The following is a 6,000-nucleotide window of genomic DNA, read 5'->3' as shown; positions in this document are numbered from 1 at the left end:
CGGCGGTGGAGCGGCCGTTGCGCACGCGCCGTGGGTCGGCGCTTCGCGACGGCCGTTGGAGCCGGCCGCGGCCGGTTCGGTTCGGTCCGGTCCAGTGCGCTCCTGTCAGCCTTGGCGCCCGCCGGGTGTCGGGGCGAGGAGGTGCGTGCGCGTTACACAGGCGGCCACCTTAGCAGAGGCTGTGGTGCCTGTGCTACATCCAGGCGCCCGGCCCCATCCCTCCTGCCTCTCAGAGCTGGAGTCGTGTGGAAGCTGCTGTTCTTTCCAGTGCCCTGCTGGTTGCATTCGCTGCAACGACTGTATGAACAGACAAGTCTAAAGTACTTCAGTCTTACAGCTCATGACGCCAAGGAGAAGTGAAGCAACGTGGTCTAAAAACTACCTTTTCCTCTTCTTTTGCTGCACAAATCTACACAAGATGCACAGGGCTGAACAAAAGCAAATGGTCCTGATGTCCTAATAAAGTATTCATGGATTTTATTAACTGTATTTTGTAATCTAAAATAGTGAAGATCGTATAAAATGCAAGTTGCAGGAGATTTTCTAGTTTTTACTTAAACAAAGATCATCAACCTGGTTATGATGACTGATACTTAGTGCTACAGCTGTCACCAATGTTTTTATAATTGCTTGATCCCTAATGTAACATAAGCATCACCCCCAAAATCTTTATGTTTACCTTCCATGATAGCTGTCAGAGAAATAGTCTGAGGGAGCCGTGGATTGGATGGGTGCTGCACACCTGGGTGAATACCTGTGTAGCCTCTTGGGCGCGGAGGAGCGGTCAGCTGGTTAAAACCCAACAAGTGGCTGGTTATGCAGAAAGGTCAGCACTGGTGCTGATACTGCCTGACATCTTCATCAACCACCTGGAGCCCTCCTCAGGCTCAAGGATGACCCCAAGCTGGGGGCAGCAGCTGGTGTGCTGGAGGGCATCTCAGCATCCTGGAGGAGTCAGCTGATAGGAGCCTTGTGAAGTTCAAGACATGAATGTGAAGTCCTCCACCTGGGACAGACTGACTCCATGCGTTGCCCACACATCAGTTTGTGCTGAGGACTCACTTGCCAGGGAGCAGCTTTGCTGAGGAGGCCTGTTGGATGTGAGTGAGCAGTGTCCCTCTGTGATGATGAGGGCTAACTGCTGTGGTGTTAGTGAAAGCGTGGCTGGGGTTGGGGAGAGGGGGGTGGACAGCATTCCCCTGTGCTCAGCAGTCCTGAGACCACAGCTGGAGTTCTCCCCCCAAGAGAGATCACAAACTGGGAGGAGCCCAGCAGAGGGTCACTATAATGGTTAGGGGGCTGGAGCATATGATGTGAGAGGCTGGGAGGGTTGGGGTTGCTTAGCCTGGAGGAAAGAAGGCTAAAGGGGTCTTACAATTGCAGTCTTGCATAACCTAAAGTGGTCTGGAGACAACAGAGAGAAATTCTTAGAGATGCGGAAGAGGAGAGGCACTGGGCATATGTTGCAACAAGGAAAATTACAGGTGAGTATAGGGGGAAAAACTTTCAAAATGAGACTGGTTAAATACTGGTGCCTGAGAGACTCTGTGATCCCCATTGTTGGAGACTTGACTGCACAGGCCTCTCAGCAACATGATCCAACTTTTGTGTTAGCCCTACTTTGAGAAGGAGATTGGACTAAATGGCTTCCAGAGGTCCCTTCCAACCTGGTTTTTTTCAATGACCCCATGATTGATTTTTATAAATCTAGGATACAGAAACAAAACAAGCAGTATCTCTTTACGTAGTTTATTAAGTTTACAGAGATGGAGAAAATAAATCTGCCAGAACAGTGTCCTATTTTGGAACATGCAATATTGCAGTAACATCCATATTACAGAAACTGCCAACAAAACTGGAAATAAGCCTTGGAGGAAAAGCCACAAGTCAAATAAGCATGGATATATGCTTATTTGGTCAGCTAAGGTCAGCTGACTTTAGATAGCAACTGTTGTTGTCTAACCTTGACCTTAGAAACAACTTTTCAGGCAGTGTCAAAGGAAAATTTGCAGTGCTGCCAGTTATGCTAGTTTAATCCTGATATTTGGATAGAGGACCTTGCTGTGGAGCATGGGCCAAGTAGACCTTCTAGGAATCTCACAAGAGAAAACAAATTGTAATGAACTTTGGGAAGGTTGCTCTAAATGCTGTACCTTGAATCTAGCTGCATTACACCTCTAAAATTCTACACTTTCTTACTCCATATGCTGCTCACTTTGTCAATATTGGTAATACCTTTATTCTGTTGGACACATAACTTAGTGCTCCAGTCCATTTTCCCATGGCTGGAAAGGAGAAAGTTTTTCTTGTATCTCTGATAAAATAATTGTTGGTCTTTGTATTTTTTTTCATATGAAATATAAAGGAAACATTGATGGCATGCCACTAGAATAGCTTGATTGAAGTTACCTAATCTCTGTAATATGTACTATAATCTTGCTTAGATTGTTAGTGTTTGCAGAGCTTCAGTTTTATAACATGCTGTATAAAAAAACCTGTCAGCATGTAACATAGGTCATTAGAAATAATAGCAGTACACAGCAGAGGGGACATACTTCTGTGAGCCCACATCCCCATACTATCTCAATTATTTATTTCACACCTGAAAAGAAATCAGCCCCTAGGAATCAAATTTCTGCACAACAGTGTAGTTTTGGGGAAATGGGAGATGTATCTGGTAGGCTTGTTTTCTTGGACTGTCGTTTCTATACAGACTAGCCGACCTGGGAAATAAAGTTGAGATTTACACATGAAGCTGCTGCTATTTAGATGAGCATCTCCCAGTGAAGAGTCTTACAATGTGAGAGAAAGAGACAGCGTCAGTCACAGTTCTCTGTGCATGGAATCCACAGGAAAGTAGCTCTAACAAACCAAAGTTAATCTGAGATTCATGCTGGAGTTGATTGATTGTTGCAGGTATAGTTTACCTTGTGAGATCTTTCTATAAACAAACAGCAGTCTGTAATAAATATTTGAAAATAATAAATCAGCTAGAAGACAGGCTCTGTAAAAACAAGGAAGAGATCTTTTTGGTGTTTTTGGCACATATTTTAGTGGATTAGACTTTCAGTTTCCCCAAGCAAAATCTTGCAACAAGGGAAAATGATTCTGGACTTGAAGGTGAGAAAACCTGCTACCCAACACAAATTCCCTTGAAGTTAAGAGGAATTATGAATCAAAACATCATTTCCCATTGATGTTATTTTGAACTGTACATCACCCACTTTGTGTTTTTGTACTTTACAAAGACAGGGCCGGACTGACAGATCACTGAGAATTCTTGCAGGACTCCTGCAACTGTTAGGCAGTAGCATGGGTTGTGCAATGCAGGTGTGTTACTTTTGTTGAGCCAGAATTAATATTAGGAAGTTAGCCTTTCTTTTCTCAGGAACAAAGAGAGCTCACCACCAAAAAAAAATACTTCTTGTATGTCTGAGTACAGCTACTGAATGGGTGTCAGGGAGCAGTGAGAGCTGGCTGCTCCTTAAGGGACAAGGAGCCACAAGTCATAACCTGGCCGGCAGGCAGGCCAGAGGCCTCATCAGCAAGGGCCCAGCTACCCAGGCAAGGTAAGCAGAGCAGACCCAGAGATAGTAGGCAGGTTCGACCAAGAGTCCAGATCATCAGGCAAGTCCCTGCCAATAAGGCAGGTCTGAGGTCAAGCTGGAAAGTCAGTCTGCAAGTCAGAGCTAGGATGAGGTCCAGTGACACTAGCCAGGGTCAGACGCAGCCCAGTAATCACAGGGCAGGTCTATGGGGACAAGGCAGGTGCAAGCTGGGAAGTCAGTTTGTGGGGTCAGGGCCTGGATCATCCGGGTCCATGGCCAGGCACAGGCATGGCTCTTGCTGAGCTGCAGATTAGTACTCTTAAAACATACCTGGACCTGAAGGCCCAGGCCTGTGCCTAAATAGAGCTTCTGGGCCCATAGGCAGGGGTGTCGGTGCGTAGGGCCCTAGGTGAGACTGATCAGGGCCACTGACGCCTCCTGGGGCACTCGGGGCCATGACAATGGTAATCAACTATGCCTATAAATGTAGAGAAGACAGAGCCAGACACTTCCTGGATGTGCACAGTGAAAGGCCAAGAGACAAGGGATAAGCTGAAACATAGGAAATTGCAACTCAGTATATGGGGTGTGAGGAAATTACCATATGAATGGTAAAACACTGGAACAGGGGCCCCAAGAGGCTGTGGAATCCCCATCCTGGGAGATACTCAGAACTCAGCTGAACGAGGCCGAGAGCAACCTGCTGTAGCCCAAACTGCTTTGAGCAGGAGGTTGGACTAGATGACCTTTGGAGATCCCTGATAACCTACATGATTCTGTGACTCCTTGATAACAGGTGACATAACTATGACATAATATGTTATATGATCAGATTGCAATTACTGCTTTTGTCCTTTGACCTCTGTCTGCCTTTCCCAGAATTTATCATACATCTGAAGAAAAGTCAGTTCTTTGAACACCTTTTGCCTGATCAAAACTATGGTATTTGATTTTACTCAAGGCATTAATCTTAACTGCGCAGTGCTGATGTATAGTAATGGATGCTGTGTATTCCATTTAAGGCCTGTTTTGAGTTGAAACACATCAGAGTTTAAATATAAGACATCATGGTAGATAAAAGAAAATGATAAGAAGGAATACAAAAATTGTTAAAGAAGGAAATACTGTTAAACTTACCAGATGTCAATAGTTTTAATCATTACCATATAAAAATGTATTTCTTCCCACTGAAGAGATGTACACTTTTAAAGTGAGTCTCCTAGTCATTTTTATTTACTGTGCTATAGTTTGCATCACAAAGTCTCAGAAAGCATGTAAGGGAGTCCTTTTGGATGAGGGAATTACGACGGAAGATATGCTTCAGCAGCAAATCTAATGTGCTCCAACACTAATGTTTCCTTTGAGTGCAGTGTTTCATAAAAATAATATGGAAAAAGAAACATGTAATAGATTGCACCCATTTGCTAATTGCACTCCTCTTTTAATAAACTTGCATGATACACAGTATTTGATGTAGAAGTCCAGAATTCATCTTATTACCCACTAGATGTCACCACGGACATAGAATATGTTTTTCTGTCCTTTAAAAGTGAGGTTGGTTGTTTTCACCACACCTTAAACAAAGAAACCTATTCCAAGAAATCTGTTTTGTTCTTTTGAAATTGCAAGACCTTTGATCTCATTTATTAACGAGAAAAAATTGACGATATTTTACAGGAAACCACACCTGCAATATTCTCCTGAGGCTTGGTCCCACATTGTAGTAGGCTTCTCTGTTCCTGACCTTAATTTACTTTTCTCTGCTTCATTTACATCCAGAGCCATTTGGAATGCCTATGCCAGTAAAACATACCGGTAAAGCCTGTTACATACCTTGCTAATTGGAAGTTTAAAATAGGCAGTATCCTGTTTTCCCATGTATTATTACCTATATGTATCACATCAGAGGAGCTTACTATGGCACCTTCCCCTGTCTTTATTATTGCCACAGTTACACTGAGATTATGGATAAAAATGAAAGAAGGTAGAAAAAGTTCAGGCAGCTTTATTTGCCTAGGTTTAGCTGTTCTGTGTTAAAATGGATGTCTTCAGTCATACCAGATGTATTCTTTGTAATGATATTCATCACTTTTAAACAAATTTCCAGTGATTTTTTTGATTGCTGTTTCATGTATTAATATTTTTTAAAGTCTGAAAAGGCAACTCTCATAATCAAGAGGATAGAACTCTTGATAACTTTAAGTAGTCCCTGGACAAGCATGTTTAAGCAATGTAAACTGGTAACTGTGGCTGAATTAGTATGCTGCTTTTTTTATTTCCTCAGGACCAGGACCCACCTAAATTACAATCCTTTTTGGCTAGAATTACTCCTGTGTATCACAATGGAAAGAGCAGAGCAGCTGTGAATCTAAAATTGTGTGTGCAAGGCTCTTGAATTAGAGCATGTGTTTCAAAAGATGCTGCATTGTAGTCAAAAGGTTCCAAGAGAAGG

Source organism: Dromaius novaehollandiae, chromosome 12, assembly GCF_036370855.1.
Source record: "Dromaius novaehollandiae isolate bDroNov1 chromosome 12, bDroNov1.hap1, whole genome shotgun sequence".
Taxonomy (NCBI): Eukaryota; Metazoa; Chordata; class Aves; order Casuariiformes; family Dromaiidae; genus Dromaius; species Dromaius novaehollandiae.
This window is presented reverse-complemented; position numbering follows the sequence as displayed.